Source organism: Gracilinanus agilis, chromosome 4, assembly GCF_016433145.1.
Source record: "Gracilinanus agilis isolate LMUSP501 chromosome 4, AgileGrace, whole genome shotgun sequence".
NCBI lineage: Eukaryota > Metazoa > Chordata > Mammalia > Didelphimorphia > Didelphidae > Gracilinanus > Gracilinanus agilis.
Window position 1 is genome coordinate 458,968,401 of NC_058133.1, and position 20,836 is coordinate 458,989,236.

The 20,836-nt window shown below is 36.2% G+C and overlaps 1 protein-coding gene across 1 annotated transcript in view; it reads left to right on the forward strand.

Annotated features, from left to right (window-relative positions):
- The window catches only part of GNAI3 (G protein subunit alpha i3), a 50,884-nt gene that overhangs the window by 709 nt on the left and 29,339 nt on the right, over positions 1 to 20,836 (forward strand). The gene's annotated exons all lie outside the window — the stretch shown is intronic.

Genomic DNA, 20,836 nt, shown 5'->3' on the forward strand with positions numbered 1-20,836 from the left:
GGGGGCCAGGAGGGTGTGACCGGGGTGTGTGTGTGTGTGTGTGTGTGTTGTGTGTTGTGCGTGTGTGTGTGTGTGTGTGTTTTGGTACCGAGGAGGGCGTGACCAGAAGGGGGGTTGTATGTGTGTAAAGGGGCCGGGGACCAGCAAAGGGCGTGACTGCGAGGGGGGAGCTCAGGCTGTTGAGGGTGGGCCTGGGCGTCGAAGTTAGCTGCTGGCTTGAGGTTTTGTGGGGCCGGGGCTGGAGATCTGGAGCGGGGCTCCAAGGTAAGAGAGGAGAGCCAGGTAGGTGGGACAGGCCAGCTGAAGTGCCTAGCCAGGGCAGTGGTCCGAGGTACCCGTTCGGATGACTGGAGTTCCTGTCTAGGGATAAGGTATATTCTGGGGCTTGAGTGTTTACAATAAGAGGCAGACTCATTAATAACAATAGTTAACTATAATCGACATTTAAAGTTTGTTATCCGCTTCTCTCTGTTGAGGGTCTCCAAAATGGTTTGCTTTTGCATGCTATTTCCTTATTAGATTGTGAGCTCTTTGAGATCAGGAACACTGTTTTTGCCTACCTTTGTATGCCCAATTCCTGGCACCAAGTAGTCGCTGCATAAGTATATGATGACTGACTGTTCTAAAACTTGCAAAATGCTTTACACACATATAGGGAGATTCTGACAGGTACAGGGACAGACAGACAAAAGGTTTTCTCTGAGAATAAAAGGATAAAGGAGGGTAGGGTCTTTTTGTTGTATATGGCAAAGAATCTCCTTTGAGTTTTGCCACAACCTACATTTTTCAGAGAGGGAGCCAGGGCTTAAGAAAGTTCAGTAACTTTACAGTGGTTATCTAGGTGGTGTCAGAGATAGGAGGATTTAAATGCAAGGCCTTCCCAACTCCAAGGGCAGCTCTCTTTCTCTACCTTGCTTGATTGTGTAGAATATAGACATTTGGCAAGATGAAGAGAATATAAGGAAAAAAAATTTTTTTAAGTACCAGGGAAGTACCTGCTTGGAAATGAGAGATTAATTCTCTGTGGGGTAAATGGCAGGGCTCTCTAACATGGGGCAGGATTGTCTTGTTATTAAAGTACTATTGCTTCTGTGTGTCTGATGCAATTGATGAAGTAGCAGTAAGTTTTCAGCTGAAGAAAGTATTCAGTCAAATAAGTTCTTTTTTCTCCTTTTTGTATTATAGAGGGAAAGCTGACTGAGTAAGCTTCAGAGTGTGATTGGTTGGTTGATCAGGAGATAATGGAGAGGAAAGGTAGGAGTAGGTTGAACTGAAGGAAAGGAATGAGTTTTCATAAATCAGTCATCTAAGTTGGTATAGACTTTGAAATAAATTATAAATGATGTATTTTTTTTCCTTTAAAGAGTAACAGATTTTTCTGGGACTGTTTCTATTGTCTTTTAAAGCCTTAAAGTAAGGCCTTAAATCAATGAACCTGCTACCTAAAATTTGGTTTTAGTGGTATTGTTTTGAAGTCAGATATATTTCACTCAACAAGATTATCTTTGAATTTTTGGAGTATTTTGGTATCAAAAATTCTAATGAAATATCCAGAAGAGTATATTGGCACTTAGGGTTTCAGTAAATCAGATCACATTAATTTAATATTGCCATTTCTACAGGTTCATTAGAGAGGAATAAAAGCATCTGAAGGTTTGAATAGCTCTTTCCACTCTTTTTGAAAGTGAATTACTCCTGAGAATGGAGCAATCTCCCCAAGGGAAATTACATAAATTTCATGATGTTGTAAAATAACTCTAGAGAATTCAGGATAAGGTATAACCATAAGTTGTATTAGAACTCCAAGGATTTGCCAGATACCCCACCTGTACTTATTTTCATGGTTTTAATATTTTGCAGATTACAGCTGTAACCGAGGGTCTACTACCCCTTACTCTAGGTTTACATTAGTTGGATTCATTCTGGAGGTTTCTTCCAAAATCCCTTTTGGCTTGCATATATTCATTCTAGGATTCTCCTAGGAACCTCAGAATTTGACAGTTTCTCTCCCTACTCAGCTTCTGAGGAGTTATATCAGAATAAAGCTTATGTTAAATAATAGCAAAGATCCTTTTAAAAACATTTCATATTCTTGTGGTAAAAGGTTAAACTGTCTCTATACATGTGAATAAAAGCTCCAATGCAATTACTAAAGATAACAATATGTTGTTGTTCAGTTGTTTTTCAGTTGTATCTGACTCTGAGCTCTTTTTGGGGTTTTCTTGGCAAAGATACTAGAGTGATTTGCTATTTCCTTCTCCAGCTCATTTCATAACTGAGGAAACTGAGGCCAATAGGATTAAGTGACTTGCTCAGAGTCACATAGCTGATAAGTATGAGAGTTTAGATTTGAATTCAGGAAAAATAGTCTTCCAGGCCTAGCACTCTGTCTTCCGTGCCACCTAGCTGCCCATATCAGGTATTGGAAGGCCTGTATTTTGTTCTTCAGAAAGAATTCAGAAACACAAAGGTTTCATAGGAACCCATACACATACAAGATATATTCCTCCTTCTCTTTGTTGAGTCCTATCTTCCTGTAGGGGCTCTAGTCCCAACCCTGTGGTTGAGATACCATGAGAAAAGGGAGACTCATTTGTCTCTGTCCCCAAGGACCAATCTGAATTTCTGATCTGCAGTAGGGCTCAGCTGATCTGGTGTCTGCAGGAAGTCTGGCACCAATGTGGTGAATCCCTCCCAGGAGGGCAGTGGGTTGGAGGTAGGGATCTGGGGAAGAACTGGCAACAGAGTAGGTCAAACTTCCTGTGCCTCTTCATAGTAAAGTTGGACCCCATTAGTGGTTATAACATAGTCATGCCTTCCCTAACTCTACCTTACCCCTCCAAAAAAAAAAAAAAAATTCAGGGCAAATCAAATCAACCTTTTTCCTATTGGACTTGCTCAGTAGTAAAGAGAATAGATCTAGGTTATTACTCTGTCATGTTGTAGCTCTATCCCTTTCTATTCTAATAGTTGCTAAGGCCATGTGGTTACAACTCTTGGGTCATGAACTCCATTGGAAATCCTCCTCTGTGCTCCAGAAGACTTCATCAGAAAGTTCTTGTTGTGGCTGTTGCCTTCTCTTTTGCCATGAGACTCCTTCCACTCAGGGTCATGTAGTGTCTCTTTTAACACATTTTAACACAATGGCAGACTTCATGAATAAACTTTCCTCTGGGGACAAGTGTATTCTCTTAGCCCTGTGCTGGCTCAGTTTTATCTCTTATTGTAGATCAGTTTGCTTCTTTTTACAAGCCTATATCTTAGTCTGAGGCTCAGATCTATGAATTTATGAAGGCCCTAATGCAGTCAGATTATCTCTTTCCGACTTCCCTATCCCATTTTCAGTTACTTAGCCTCAGTGAAGTATTAATGATCATCCAGATTAAGTCTTACTCCTAGAAAATTGTCAAAATGAGGTACCTGTGGGGAATGTCCACATTTTATCCTTTAATGTAGTTATATTATCCAAATTTATTCTTGTTTATACCCTCTGCACTAATATTTTGGTAAAGGCCTTTTTCAAATGTAGTACTAACATTTGGCTATCATATTTCATCCTACAACTCTGAAGTCTTCCTCCCTTTTTTTTTAAACAACTGTTTGGTGGTAAACTGTATACTAATCTCTAGTGTTTGTAGATCAGACTACCAAAATCCTTCCTGTTTAAGATGGAAACAATTTAATTCACCAGACTAATCATGAAAATTATAGACATGAAGTTGAATCAAAGAATCAAAGAAACTGGACCTCACAGGTCATATAGTTCAATCTTTCCTGGAGTCATGAATCCCACTACAACAAGCCTAACAGTAATAATAATGATAGTAATAACTGACTAAAATAACATTTTAAAGTAGTCAGAGCATTTTACATACATTATTTCATTTGTGCCTCCCAAAATTCCTGTGAGAGAAGGCTCTACTGATATATACAGTTATTATTTTCTCCATTTTACAGATCAAAAAAATGAGGCTGAGAGAGGTTAAAAGAACTGCTTGTGATTATGTAGTTAGTGAGTAAATACTAGACATAAGCTTGGTTACCCAGGTCTTCTTGACAAGAGGACCATTGCTCTATCTCCTATGCCATAGCACCTTTCCATAACTTCTTCTGGAAGATTTCTAGGGATAGAACACTAACTCTGTCCTGAGGAAAACTTCTAATTTTTTTGGTATTTGTAATTATTAGGACGCTTTTCCTTATATTGAACTAAAGTCCATTTCCTAACTTCTGTTCATTGTTCCTAGTTCTGCCTTCAGGGTTCTGCTAGAACAAATCTAATTCTTTCACATGGCAGCCTTTTAGGTATTTTGAAGACTGCTATTTTGTTTTCCTAAGCATCTCTTTTTTTCTTTAGGCTAAACATTTCCTGTTTCTACAATTGATACTCATATTGCATAATGTTGAATCCTTTAATCATCTTAGTTTTATCCTACTTCAAAACAGCACCCTAGATTAGTCTGATAAATGTTAGCTTTTTGGGCTGCCACTAACTTATATTAAGCCCATTAAATCTCTGTACCTTTTTCACATGTACTGTGTTCTCAGAACATCTTTCTCTACTTGGTTTCATTGACTTTTTTTTTTTTAAGTCGACCCAGGTGTAGGAGTTTACATTTATCACTATTACATTTCATATTATTGGCTCCACCCAGCATTTAAATCTTTCAAAATCTTTTTTAATTCTTTTTTTTTTTTTTTAAACCCTTACCTTCCATCTTGGAGTCTATACTGTGTATTGGCTCCAAGGCAGAAGAGTGGTAAGGGTAGGCAATGGGGGTCAAGTGACTTGCCCAGGGTCACACAGCTGGGAAGTGTCTGAGGCCAGATTTGAACCTAGGACCTCCCAACTCTAGGCCTGGCTCTCAATCCACTGAGCTACCCAGCTGCCCCTCTTTTTTAATTCTAATTTAAAAAAATAATATTTTATTTTTCACCAATTACATGTAAATTTTTTAATATTCATTTTTCTTAAGTCTTGAGTTCCAAATTCTCTCCCTCCTTCCAACTCTCTCTCCCCTCCCTGAGACAGCAAGCAATCTGTTGAATCTTAATTTTGCCATGCAGTATATTATACCTCTTAGTTTTGTATCTTCTGCAAATTTGATAAGCTGCATATATATATATGTACACATACACACACACACAAACACACAAACTCTCTTTCACTTAAGAGTGGTGACAAAAAAATGTTGAACAAAACAGGGCACAGAACTTCTGTGGCCTTCCATTAGAGACTTCTCTCCAGATTAACATTGATCCTATTATTTAGTCTATATTCTTCCATCTTATCAGTTAGAATAACAGCAAAAATTGCCAATTGCCTTGTCTATGTATATATTATACCCTTAAATCATTAGTCTAGTAACTATGTTAAAAAAAAGAAATTTGGTTAGGCTAGCTTGACTTGTTCTTAATAAATCCATGTTGGGTAGCAACATTATATAATGGAAAGATCATTGGATTTTAAGTCAGAAGATGGGAGTTCAAATCTTGGACCTCCTGTTTACCACTTTTGTGATCTTAAGCAAGAGATATTGCTTCCCTGGTTCTGAGTTTCCTGATCTATAGAATGATGGTGTGGGACTAGAAGATAGCTTTTCCAGCTCTAAACCACATGATTCTATAATCATCTCTCTTTTTTTTCTTGATATTCACAGGTTGTCTTTTTGATAAGTTGCTTAAAATTTCATTTGGAATCAACATTGGGTTCACAGGTTATAATTTGAAATACTCCTGAATTCTTCCTCTTTTTGAAAATTGAAATATTATATGGCTACTTGTTCCCTGGTCCCTCTCCTATTCATCACAGTTATTTTAGACATCATTGACCTTCTCACAGTTCTGTGTGTAACAACAATCCATCTCCTTTCTAGGTACTTTTTCACTGCCCATTCCCCATATCTGAAATATATTCCTTCCCTCTCAGCCTCCGCCTTTTGAAAACCCCGGTTTCCTTCAATATTCAACTCGAGCACTACCTTCTTCACAAAAAACCTTTCCTGATTTTACCCTAGCTGCTATTATACTCTCTTTTCAAATGACTTTTTATATATGTGTGCCTTTATGTATATCAAGGTACAGGCATATATGTTCTTTCCTCATTAGAATATAAGTACTTTGAAAGCTCACATTTGTTTCACTTTTGTCTTTAGTGTGTAGCACATTGCCTGGAACATAGTGAGGGCTTAAAAAATTCTTGTTGATTAATTGATCACTGGTAATAGGCAATCACATTCAACAGCTGTTTGAGAGCTTTGGGATTTAATTAATTTGGGTCACATAACCATCCATAAGCTAACCTGTGGTGCACTCTCACCATCTCATCTTATTTTGGGTTTCAGTTCTTGTTAATCATTTTTTGCATTTTACTTCCCAATCTGAAGATCGTTTCTCATAAATGGAAGAAAAAGCAAATTGAGTAGATATCTTGTATCGCTGATCCATTTGCATCTTCCCTCTCAAGCAAAAATCCTATCCATTGATCTTGTTCCCAACATACTGCTGCCAAACAACTACTCTCTCTCCTCCTCCCCACCCCTTCCCCACTGGTCCTTTTATAGTTTACAATAAATCATTTATTGTAAACGTCATATAGGACTTATGGATTTATTATACTTTTACAGGGCCTTGCTACTCTTCATTTTTCCTCATTTACCTGTTGTTTCTATTTCTTGTATCAGTCCACATATTTATTAAGTGATATGCGCCACCACGCACTATGCCAGCGGATACAAAGAAAAAGAAACAACATATTCTCTGCCTTCAAGGAGATCACATTTTAATGGTAAGACGGCATGAAAACAACTATATACATAAAAGGTATAAATTGGTGTAGCTTCCCAAAGGAAAGCAGTAAAAGCTGCAGGGATTGGGAAAGGCCTGCAAAGGTGAGATTTATGGTGATTTTTGTACGTGTCTTTTTTAAATTAGAGTTTAAAATAAGTTCGCTTTTATGACCATTCTATTGTTTATTTCTAATCTGGTTCAGTTGGACTCTATTGATAGAATTTTATTCTAAAATATTAATCCATGGATTCCTATTTATGCTATTTCTGAATGTTTTAAAAATTGCTTTCCTAAAACTAGGTTGTGTGGCTGCTGATAGTCACTTCCTTATCTACTGGAAGCTCTAAGGTGGAATGGTCACTAACTTCCAAATTTTCGGTCATTCTTTACCTTCTTATACTTGTGAATCAGGTCCGGCCTAGTAGCACCACCTCTCAGGTCTTCTTTTGAAAGACCATCAATGAAAGTAAAACATTTATCATCTACTCCAGTTTTAGCAGAGAGATCTCCTGCAGAATAATTGATATCCCTTATCACAAATATTCTCTCTGCCAACTTTATGAGCTGTTATCAGACAGTCATCATCAATCATTTTTTCTAGGTTGGATGGTCTGTAATATACTCCCACTATTATACCTTTTTTAAAATTTATTGTTTTTATTTATGTAACAAGTATTTTAAAAAAATTAATCTCTTCCTCCCACTCTCCATTGAGTAAATTATAAAACATCTCTCAGTACATTAGCTATTACATAGTTTGGCGAAACAAATTCTCACTTTAGCATTGTCTAAAGATGTTTGACTGCATTTCAAGTCCATCACCTCTTTGTCAGGAAGTAAACAGAGTGTGTTTCATCAATCTTTTGAACTTATGGTTTATCATTGCATTAATAGAGTTTTAAAGTTTTCAGAGTTGTTTTTCTCTGTACTGTTATCATCTCAATAAAGCTTTGTCCTCCTTTAATCCTTATCCAAATGTTTCCTAGCACACCTCTTTAGCTTCAAGTTTGCCACAGAGGCGACATTTATCTTTTTACTATTCATTACTATGATGTCTTCCAATCTTTCTAATCTGTTCTTTTGAATACAGTGTATCATTGTTCAAAAGGATGAAGTGTAGTTTAGTGGAAAGCAGTATATTGAGTCCAGAGACTTGGGTTCAAATCATAGTTCATTTCAGAGACCTTGGATAAATTTCTAACTTCTCTTGAGTCTTAGTGACCTTTGCTATATAAAATAGTTATACTACTTGTATTACTTTCTTCACATAGTAATAGGGAGGAAAGCACTTTGTAAAGTTTTAAACACACTTTAGAAATGTGCTTCTAAAATCAGATGAAGTTAATTCAAACCTCTGACTCAAGTTTTTATGAGTTCATATTTATTAAACTGAAAATAATTTTACTTTATTTAAAACTTTTTACTTAAGTATTTAAACTTTTTATTTTATTTGGACAAATTCTCTTGGTTAGATGGTAGATAGACCAGTCAGATTCTCCAGTGTTCTTATATAATATACATAAATAAAATTAAAATGGATTTCTTTGCTTTATCTCTAAATACACCTGCCCCACACAGGCAGGAGAGGCTGTCCTGCACTGTTCCAAATGCCTAAGGCAACTGTCGGCAACCTTTTTGGCCTTGAGAGCGATAAACACCTGCCGAAGGAGGAGGATGGAGGCAGAAGGGGCTGGAATATGGGGGGGGGGGCGAAGGGCCCCCTGGGGCACATCCTGGGGCTCTGCCCAGTATAGCCAGTCGGGAGGTGGAGCCAGATATGGCTAGAGAGCTATACATTGCTGACCCCTGGCCTAGGGTAATAATAAATGCTTCACAAGTAAATAGGCAGTTTATTTTATTAATGTGGAGAAGCTCCTCAGAGTTATATAGGTAATTTTGACTGTGCTATGGTAAATGTGGGAAGGAATGTAGTTGGGAGTTTCTGCTATGGGCAGAAGGTTATGTTGAAGAGCTCACTGGCTGCACTGGTGTTCAATATTGCCTTTAAGGTTGTTGCTGTGTATTGATGAGAAATCATCATTTAAGAAATATACATTGAAAGGGCCCCCCTAAATTAGGCACTAAAATTTCACATCTTTAAAATTTGTCTCCTATCTAATATTTATGTGTGTGTGTGTGTGTGTGTGTGTGTATTTTTATGTATGTGTTTGCAAGCAGAGTTTGCAAAAAAACAAACAGATTTTATTTAATAAGTATAATATGCTTTGGAAATAATGATGCCATAACAGCTGAGGAGAGGATAGTGAGTACTGCATTGGGCAAAACTGCTCTTTGGATATATGCTGAAGCACATCAAATCCTCTAAATGTGATAGTTCCATGTTCTAGAGGAGCTTGTGGTTATTCTGGACTAATCAGGGAATTGTTCCTGATACAGTCACTCTGGGAATAAAGAGATTTCAGTTTAATTAAAAGCATAAGAGGCAGCTAGCTAGGTTTAGTGGATAGAGAATCAGGCCTGGGGTTGGGAGGTACTGGGTTCAAATGTGGCCTCGGGCACTTGCTGGCTCTTTGACCCTGGGGAAGTCACTTAACCACAATTGCCTAGTCCTTACTGCTCTTCTGCCTTGGAACAGATACTTAGTATTGATTCTAAGACAGAGAGTATGTATTTTTAAAAATGTATTAAACAGTGAATCAGCAAAGTAACAAAAAGCTAACTTTGTTTAGAATTTGCATTTCTAATAAAAGGTAGAATAGTCATTTGCTTGTATATATCATTAGTAATTTAGTATTTTTTTTTTAAACCCTTGTACTTCGGTGTATTGTCTCACAGGTGGAAGATTGGTAAGGGTGGGCAATGGGGGTCAAGTGACTTGCCCAGGGTCACACAGCTGGGAAGTGGCTGAGGCCGGGTTTGAACCTAGGACCTCCTGTCTCTAGGCCTGACTCTCACTCCACTGAGCTACCCAGCTGCCCCAATTTAGTATTTTTTAAAGAGAATTAATATTTAGTCTATGTTATTCCATTAAAGTCCTTCTCTGATGTATTATCATGGTATGCAGATGATCTTTAAAGGCCATCCCAGTGGAGCACTGACCACAGCAGGTACTACCATACTGCAAAGTTTACCTGGGGATGGTCTTGGACTAACTTTATGCTTGTTGCCTGAGAACTAGCCCAAGTTCTGACAGGGTTGGCTATAAGATGATGACTTTTTTTTTTTTTTTTTTTTTGCCACTGTCACTAGTGCCATCTACAAAATTATGGAGAGGTTGTTAGTGCAGGGAGAAGAGTCCACATTTCCATAGTGCTTTGTTTTATCTTATTTGATCCTTACATCAACCCTTTGATGGAGGCACTACAGGTATTATTATCTTTATTTCACAAATTAGGAAATTAGGGCCTACAGAGGTTAAGTGACCTACCGTGCTTCCTGTTAAGAGGCATAAGTTCAAACCAGATCTCTTCTGACTTGAAGTCCAGTCTTCCTTCTACTCTACCACAATGGTTCAATTAAATTACTAATACTTGAAGTTTTAAAGTAGTCAGAGTTGCCAGTAAAATAGTTTCATTAGCATTTTAAATTAACATCCTTTTTGAAACTAATTTCTACTGATAGCCAATGAACAGTGTCTCCATGAAAACTACTTCATTTCAGAAAGTGAAATAAAACTAATATATTTCAAAGTTAAAAAATATGTGATCATTAACTTGATTGTTTTCAATATCAGTAAAATATTGTTTAGATGTATATGATCTATTATATGGTTCTCCTACCAAACGTAAGGCACTTTTGGATGAACCTTCCAGAAAATTTTTGTCTCCAAGACCTGATTTTCTGTTCATCTTTGGTCATTATTACTTATGCATTTTAGTTTCCTCTCTCTCCTTCCCATCCCATTTATAACTTTTTTCAGGATAGTCATATAGGGAATTAATATAACTATTGTGACAATTTGGGTTTTATGTGTTTTTTTTTCCTGAGTTGTTTTTTGTTTTTAACTATTCTGGCTGTATGAGTGATATTAATTACCCTCTCTTTTTCCTTTTCATTATCCTCTAACTTAGTATTTCCCTGCACACACTGACCTGGCCACACTGCTACTATTTGTTCTACACAAACAGCAGCCCATCTCCCATCTTAATGCCAAACATTATCTGTCCCCCATGCATGGAATTCCTCTTCACCTTCACCTCTTAGAAATCCCTTGTTTCCTTCAAGATTGAACTCAAGCACCAGATTCTGTGAAGTCTTTCTTGATTCCCCCCCTAAAACTACCTCATACAATATTCATTTCATAAATATGTTTATTTAGACAATATATTTTTCCACATTAGTTTGGAAGCTTCCTTTAAAAAAAAAGTTATGAGCCCCTTGAGGGCAAGGACTAAAGTAGTTTTCCTCTCCCCCACTCTCCTCTCATGCAAGATTGTATTTTCCAGCTTTCCTTAGTTTCTATTATCAGTGATCATGAATTCCAGGAGGTTGCCATTGAATAAGGAAGGTATAAGTGGGCAACTGGGTAGGCAGAGTGGGGAAAAGTCTCCTGTGGGGGTGTTCACTTTGTATCCATGGTTGCAGCCATCCATGATAGGTCTTGGAACTGTATTTCACTTGAAGTATCTTACTATTCCTCAGTGCTTAGCATAGTGCCTGGCACTTAGTAAGTGCTTAAATATGATTGTTGATTGGTTGGTAGACTTAACAGAATTATCCAGCACTTCTGACTGCTAGATACTTGTATACTACCTTTTAAATTCCTTTTCTTTTTTTTTCCCTCCTCTTTTTAGTATCTCTGAGAAAGCATTATATATGGGAACCATATAACTAATGAATAGTTCTGTAGGATTTTGTTGTTGGACCAGTCTGGCAAAGTGAAGAAAATCTGAGTCCTCTGACTCACTTAGACCTTTGTATTGTAAAACTGGTTATGCCTATTTAAATCTCTAAAGTTTAATAGCCAGATATACTTACTGTCCTACACATTATCTATTAGGGGAGATACTTTTATAATTTAATATAAATGTCACATTTTGTTTTATAGATTAACGTTTCTTTAGATGAATATCACAAATCTTTTTTCCCCCTTAAAAAAAAAAACCCTTTGATTCCAGGGCAGAAGAGCAGTAAGGGCTAGGCAATGGGGGTTAGGTGATTTGCTCAGTGTTGCACAGCTAGGAAGTAGATATCACAGAATTTTGAAGTTAGAAGACATCTTAGAGATACACTAGTCTAGAAGTTCTTAAGCTAGGGTCTATGGAAAATGGATAGATTTCAGGTGATACATGAATTTGAATGGGAAAAATATTACATCTTTATGTCATTATAATTGGCTTCCTTTATAGTCCTATATGTATTTTATTTTATGAATTTTAAACGATTATTCTAAGAATGGTGTCCTTAGGTTTCATCAGACTGTGAAAGGAGTCTATGACACAAAATAAAGGATAGTGCAACCCAGTGTACAACATAACTTGACAAATCCAGCTGATAGAAGATTTCTTCTGAGGGAAGACCCACCGTCTTTTGAGGCAGCCTGTTTCACTTTTTGGTAACTCTAAATGTAGTAAATTTTAAAGATCTTTCCATGCATGACTTGTTTTCTTATTTAATGTGTTTTTCATTAGTTGTGGAAAGATCCAGTAGATAGAAAACATTTTTAATTGTTTCTTATGACACATCTTGCATTTTCATTGATTACCGCTTGGGAAAAGAAAAAAGTCTGAAGTTTCTCCTTGGTCCATGTTTCTCTTTTTTCTTTACATTCCTTGTTTTCTTACCTTTCAAACCATCCTTTCTCTTCTGTTGCCTCTTTAACCCTGTCTTTTTCTCTGTGCCCTGATCTTTGGCAGTGTTAATTACTTTCACAGCTTCAAATATTAGTTCTATGCAGATGATTCTCAGATATAGATCTTTAGTTCTGATCTCTCTTTGAGCTCAAATTCATATCTCTAGTCATTCATTAGCTATCTCCCTATCACCTCAAATTCATCATGTCTAAAATTGAATTTAGTTTATGGCATGATCTTTCACCTTTCCTCCTTGTTCAAAATGTTGTTGCCCTTGACTTTTCCTTCTCCCTAATCTCATTTTCTTGATGATAGGGACCATGTTTGTTTTTGTCTTTGTTTACCTAACGCCTATCCTTGTACCTTGCCATATGTAGATGCTTGGTAAATATTTGTAGGATGGTTAAATGTTTCACATTTGTCTTTTCCTTTCCTTTTCCATTGGCACCATCCATCCTAAGAGAGATCTTCAATACCACTTACTTGCATTGTTGCTTCCTAACATGTCTTCTCTTTCTCATCTTAAGTTCATCCCCCATATGCCTGATTAGTTTTTCTTATTCACAAATTTAAGCATATAATTTTTCTATTCAGAGCAATTGTTAAAGGTTTACTCAGTGTCAGGCACTGAACTAAACTTTGGGAATAAATACAAGTTAAAATAGTAGTCTTTACCCCCTGGAAGCTTAAACTCTAACAGGGGAATATGACACATAAGGAAACTGAAGGGGCCTATGGGAAAGAAGGATTCCTGTGCAATTTAGAGAGCCTAGATCAGATTCAAGAGACAAATGAGCATGATTGGCTTTGCACTTCCTGAAATAGGTGTCACAGGTAGGAATTTGCCAATTGGAGGAGGAAGCTGATGGAATGGAGGTAAGAAGGCTGCCTCATAATCCTTGGTGATTCACTACCATCTGCCAAGCACATGAAGTTTAAATGAATTTGCTTGGCATTTAAGGCCTATAATTTAGTGCCATCTTTGCTTTCTAACCTTCTTTTATATTCCTATTCTTCAGCCAAATTGACCAATGAATATGCTCTATATTCTTATATCTTTGTCTTGTTCGTATGCTTTTTCCTCTAGAATGTCCTCCACCTTTAGAGTCTGAATTCAAATTATTAACTCCTCCATGAAGCCTTTCCTGCTCTTTCTGGGTGGTAAAAGTCTTCCCTTCAACTACATATATATGTTTTTTTGATATTTTTATTTTTATTTTGAATATTTTCCCATATTTACATGTTTCATGTTCTTTCCCTCTCCCCAAAAACCCCCCTGTCCCCCCTTAGCCGATACACAATTCCACTGGGTTTTACATGTATCATTGATTAAGCCCTAATTCCATATTATTGATAGTTGGGCTAGAGTTATCGTTTAATGTTTTCATCCCCAATAATATCCCCATTAGCCCATGTGTTCAAGGAGTTGTTTTTCCTCTGTGTTTCTCCTCCCACAATTTTTCCTCTGAATGTGGCTAGTTTTCTTTCTCAGAAGTCCCTCAGCCTTGCTCTGGATTCTTGCATTGCTGCTAGTAGAGAAGTCCATTATGTTCGATTGTACCGCAGTGTATCAGTCTCTGTGTACAATGTTCTCCTGATTCTGCTCCTTTTACTCTGCATCAGTTCCTGGAGGTCTCTCTAATTCACATGGAATTCCTCCAGTTCATAATTCCTTTGAGCACAGTAGTTTTCCATCACCAACAGATTCCACAATTTGTTCAGCCATTCCCCAGTCGAAGGGCATTCTCTCATTTTCCCCTTCAACTACATATAACTCTGTATTTTGTAACAATCTAAAGCACGTATGTAATGTTGTATATTGTAGCTATCTGTATTGGTGTCTCATATTCCGATTGATCCTTCAGGTCCATTCCATCACTGATATTTATTACTTGTGTGACCTTGAATAAATATCACTTAACCCTGGGTTTCATTTTTCTCATTTGTAAAATGAGGGACTCGGTCTTTATGCCTCTGGGATCCCTTCTAGTTAATGTGATCAGTTTGTCTTTGTTTCTAAAGTATGTCACATTGTAAGAATTAGAAAACTTAGCCTTCACAAACTACTGTAGTTCATATTGATATCTCCTTCTTTGAACTCATATAAACATATCATTTGTGCCCCTCATATTAATATTTAATAATTATGTTTTCTTAAATGTTTTATGTGTATGTCTTAATTTTTCAACTAGAAAATTAAATTCTTTTAGGATAGATAGAGGACCTTTTATCCTCAATGGAACTTGCAGGATGATGAGCAAATAGGACTTGCTCAATAAATACTTGAATCATAAAAGAACCAAACAATTACTAAGTAGTTTATCAGGGCTGTTAAGTTACTTTTTTGAATGGCTGGCTGATCTTGGCTTATTTAACCTTATTTTAGAGTTAAGAAATTAATAGCTATATCAAAGGAAGATTTAACCTATTAATAACATTGGCCTAAAAATTGTTTCTATTTTCCTCCACAAAAGGTGCTTTCTGGATAGAGAGTCAACTTGTAATAGAAATTTCGACTCTCTAATAAATGCTTAATTATTTAACTCTTTCTGCTTGTGAATGAAAAACAGAGGGAAAGAGGTCTTCCACATTCCTTTCTTTCCCTTTCTTTTATTGTCTTTTCCTTGATTATGTCTCATTTAATCTTTTATCCTATAACTCCCAAACTCTGTCTCTGATCAGGGGAAAGATATATGTTTTCTGGCAAACATGGGGTGTGGTTATCATTTATAATGCTGGGGAGGAACTATTTCCTCTTGAAATATCAAATTTCAGTGTGGAAGTTTAAGAAGTTGTGTTTTTCAGTGATATATAGTATAAGCCCTTATTTTTCTCAGTTAATAAGAACAGTACCAGTAAATTATGAATATTTTATTGTTATATTTTATATGTGAGACTAAATTTAACTTGGGTCAGAGTTAAAGATATTTTAATGATTGTGTCAGAATAATGGGCACATAATTGTTAGTTGATTTTTCAGCTTGCATGGAATTTAAGCTCTTTATTATATTTCTTCATTGCCCATTTTTTTTCAGTTTCACTCCTTGTCATCAAGAAGAGCATAGAGGGGCAGCATAGAGGGGCTAGAAAAGAAGTAAATCTCAAAACTATCAATTTTGCTACTTGTTAGCTTTGGTGAAAATGTTTTGTGGAGGAATAGTTTAAATCATTTTCAAAAATGAAACTTTTTTTTATTACCTATGAATATTAGTTTTCCAGACTTCTTGTCATCCCTGTCACCAGGAGTCTTTTAAGTAGTTAAGTAGTATATACAAAATAAAATAGCAGTAAAGAACAAAAAGAAAATGTTATAGAACATTATTCAAGGCATAGAGACACCGATTTTCTGAAGTTATGATAGTTTGATTTTAAAACTTGTTTTTTTTTCCTCTGCCAAATACAGTAGATTGAGTAAGGTATTCTGTTCAAACTCAGATACTGAGCATCTCTTGGAATCTCTAAATTATCCTCTAAATAGGTGACATGCCATGGAATAATAGCATTAACTGATCTGCAAGTCAAGAGATTTTATTCCTAGTTATAACTCTGGCTATTAACTAGCCATATACCTTTGAACTGAACAATTTATTTAACCTTGTGGCTCACCGTTTGCACATATAAAGGGAGGGGATTTAAGTAGGTCTCTAGGATTCCCTCCATTAATAAAATTTTGTGATTTTCATGAAACTAGTATTTATAACTAGATGGAATGATTTAGCAGTTATTGAAACCTACTTTGTGATGTTTTGATTCTGAAAATTATGTTTGAATTTGATCTGTAATAATAACTCACATTTTTATAGGTCTCTTAAAATTTGTAAAGTACTTCACATACAATAAATATTTCATTTAGACTTCATAACCTTGTTAGATAGATTCTAGAGAATTATGTTCATTTTACAGATCAGGAAAGGAGATAGCTAGGTTGTGACTTACCTGTAGTTAACATAGCTTTTAAGTCTTAATCAGTCAAGCAGCATTTTTTTAAGCATCTACTTTGTGCTGAGCATTGGGCATATGAAAAAAAGTCAAAAAATAGTCCTTTTCTCAAGGAGCTTGCAGTCTGATGGGAGAGACCACATTTAAACAACTTATGTGCAAACAAGATAAAGACAAGATAAATTGGAGATAACTAGCATTGAGGAACTAGAATTTAAACCAAGTCTTCATGAAGTCCATGACTTCAAGAATCGGGACTCTTTAGCAGTTGTAATTTCCTTATAAAGCTCCTTATTAAGCATTGTTTCTAAAATCTGATGCTATTTTTAAAAAGTGAGTAAGACTTAAGTTCATAAGAGGAATGCATTTTGGGGAGATAGTTTCTCTTGTCAACTTTGTAATATAGGAAAAGTGTTCTATGGTTGGAGTTCTCTCAATTTTCCTTCTATTTTCAGTTTGTGTAATCTTATTTTGCTCAGCAACTTAGTCATCTTTAAACCCTTGTATCTATCCCAGGCTATCCTGTTACCTGCTTAGTGACCAATCATATCATTTCTGTAATTCAAGCTGTTTGAACTGAATAACATTGTGTTAGGATCACTGTTGAACTGTTCTAGTTTTGGTACAGTGCCCTATGTAAATGAAATGTCCTATTTTCCATGACATGTTGTTGTGCTGTAACAGGAGTTAATAGATATCTGATGTGAACTAAGCAAAGAAGGATTCCGAAAGAATTTAATTATATTGGGCTTGTTCTTGAATAATTGCCCAGTTCTCTTCTTAGATGTTTCAGAAGCATTTGGCCTTTAGACTTGAATTCTTCCTCTATTTAGTGGAGTTAACTTAGATCAAGGCCAATCTCTGCTTCAGGTTCAGAATGTAGTTAACGGCTTAAAATGTTGAAAATAGTAATCTAGTCCTAAAAGTCAAAACAATTTCTTCTTGTTATATACTATGTCACTTCTTATATTCTAATGACTATTTTTCTTGAAATTATTTAAATATTGAAATAGTAACATAATCTTAAAAGTCAAAACGGAAATTCTTCTTAAGTGGGAAGACTTTTCAGTGGGGGAAAAAGTGTTTTTTTTTTCCCATTTTTAAGTGTCATATAATTAAGTCCCAGACCACTTCCTCACCAGGTTTTGTTTTTATTTTATTGTGTTGAAATCAGTTCCCTTCCTTCATCCTAATACTTAGACTTCTTGTTCTTCTATTTTATTTCTTTGAAAATCAACAAAACTTCCTCTGAAAGCCTTATAATTTTCATGCCTCGTGTTTTAGATCTTTCTCCTGTTAATACCCCTTCTGGTTACTTTTCAGGTGGCACAATTTTGACCTAATTTCACTATTGCAGATGCCAGTTAAAATAGGAGCTGCACAAAGTTGATAGTGTGTAAGTCAGGTTCCAAAATTTGACTCTAGAGTGTTTTCTGGAAAACTTCTGAGGTTTCAGAGTTTTTTCTTAAACCAGGAGTTCTTATCCTGAGGTCTGTGAATTTCCTTTTTTTTTTACTTTTGATAATGTTTCATTATAATTGTTTGTTTTATAATCCTACGTTATCTTTATACATTTAAAAACATTACTCTGAGAAGGATTCATAGGTTTTTACCAAATTGTCAAGGATGTGCATGACACAAAACTATTAAGAACCCTGCAATACTGAAATAGGACTTTTTTTTTTAAACCTACCATAGAAGCAGTTGTCTAGAAGAGTGACTTTAAGGAAGTATGCAAATATTGGGACATGGTATGAGGTGTGGACTTTTTATTTCTTGACTTGGAGTAGGAAGGTGGGTAGCTGTTGTGGTTACCATGATGACTTTATTTATTTATTTATTTGATTTTTTGAGGATATGATGTCATGATAAGTTTGAGGATGTCTTTTCCAACTTAATTGCATTATGACAGTATTTTTCCAAGCAAAAATTAGATCTGTCCAACCTTAAGTAACTGTAGGCTTTTGTTGTCTGGAAGAAAGTAACCTTCAGTGGGTAACTATTTTAAGAAAACTATAGTCACCTTTTATGCTATAGGCAACAACTAATGGTGGTATTATGGTGAATTGGGTACCATTTTAGGTCTTTTTTAAGTAGCCATGTTTCTATCCTGTTTCTTATTCTGTAGCTAGTTGTCCTGACGTTAGCTCTTCTTCCCTTTTGTTATCCATTTTTGGACCATTTTGCACTGCTAATTTGTATGCCATCAGGAAGTTTTTTATTCTTTGAACAAGACCTGTGATTTCATTGGTATGGGGGATTCCTAGCAAGGAAACTCCCTCTACTATAATACTGAAGGGTACTTGCTCTGCAGTTTACAGTCTTGGACCCAGCTCACGGAGAGTGAGTTAAGTGAATGCTCAGGGTCACATAGCCAGAATGGATCACAGTGGGCTTAACCCCAGCTCTTCCATGTTGTCTCTCCATCAGCATGTTAGTATTAGGAAGCAAGTTGAAACTCTTGCTACTTGTTTAGTAGTTCTAATAAATGGTGGTAAAGAAACAGATTTCAGATATCCCTTTTATATAGTAAATTATTATTTAGAATTTTTCTCTTAATAAGTTTTAACATTTCATTTCTTAAGGAATCCTAATTCATAATTGACTATGCAACTAAATGCTAGTCAAATTAATATTCAGATGATTTATAAAAGTAGACTAGCTTGCCTTTGCCTTTTTGGATTGGCTCACATGATGATAGGTGCTATTATTATCTTCATTTTATAGTTCAGGAAACCAAGGCTATAAAAAGATTGTGTTTTCTTTTATTTTCTTCAGAGATGTTGGGGAAGGGAGAAAAAATAAATTTTTGCTAATTTGAAAAATAAAACAAAACAAAAAAAGAGAGATGTCCCAGAGTTGGAAGTCTGCTTCTGAATGAAGAGCCCTCTGCCCAGACTCTTTTTGCCTCTTAGAGCAGACATTCTTAACCTGCAGTCCATGGACATCCATGAAAGGATGTCAGGAGATCTGTGTACTTGGGTAGGAGAAACATTGCACCTTTATTCTCACTGACCTTCAACTTCAAAGGAGCATTTCTTTTCATTATTTAAAAACATTCTACTGAGAAGGTATCTGTAGGTTTTACTTGACTGTCAGAGGGAGTCTATAACACAGAAAGTTAGAACCCCTGCCAGGCTCTTTGACCACAAGTTTGAGGCTTTTCACAGTCTGGTTCCATCCTACCTTTCCAGCCTCATTTTACTCTACTCCCCTTCATGTACTCTGCATTTGATCAAACCAAACTATTAGTTATTCACCAGATTCTGTATTCTATCTCCCATCTCTGATTTCTACAACCTGATTACTGTTAAGGCTTAACTCAGGTGTCACATGTCCTTTTTGAAGTTTCCCTGATCTTCTCCCACTTTGGTTCTGCTTCTCTGTCTACTAGCATAATAGTGTCAAACTTCAATAGAAATGGATTTCCACAGACCCATGTATTAACTTAGAAATCCACATATTAATGTTACCTATGTATTTTTGTTACATATTTTCCAGTTATAGTTCAGCCTATTTTGCCCATATTCAGGAGTTTTGCAGGTCACCGACCCCTCTGCCCTCTTCAAATAATAATGATATAAGTATGAAAAGTTTTAGCAAATATTAATTACTAGTTTTTCAGCTGCCTTGCCTAGACCAATTATATCTCAGGTATATATTACAACTCCTCCAAGAGCAAGAGCTTATGGAGAGAAGCCTGGTTTGGGGTTACTCATCAGCCAGTGCTGAACTGGAACTCCCCTAATTGTTTCTGTTGTCTTGATTCCCAGACGAAAATTTTTGTTGTAGCTCTGATCCTGACCTTTAAGGATTTTTAAGACCTCTATGAGAACAAATGGTTAATAGCAGTAGGATCCTAGTAGATTAATTGATGACTTGGAGGTGAGAAAGAAAAAAAAGAAGTAACAGCAAATGAAAGTATCAGAGGAATTTAAGAGAGATCATGAGTAGGAGTATCAGTGGGTAGGGATATGTTTTGGGAGTACAGTGTTCATACCTCAGTATAGTGCAGTGATGGGCAAACTTTAATGAAGGGGCCAAAGGAAAGGAAATGCTCATCTGTCGGTCTGTTTCTAAGGCAACTCTTTCAAAGTTTCATTGTATTGTATCCTACTCATTGTGTTTGTCAGATTAGGAATAATGTCGTGTGGCCCGGTAGAACATTTCAGGGGGTCATATCTGGCCCATCACTGGTATAGTGGAATAAATGGCTAGTACTTTGGTGGTATAGAAGTAGGTCTTAAGTTCCACTTAAAGATTTTCTATTGCATATGAAATCAACTTGTTCTAGTTTTTGCCTCTCTCTTGACTCTCCTCGCCTCTGAAAGGACCTTGATTGCTGCTGGAGTTTT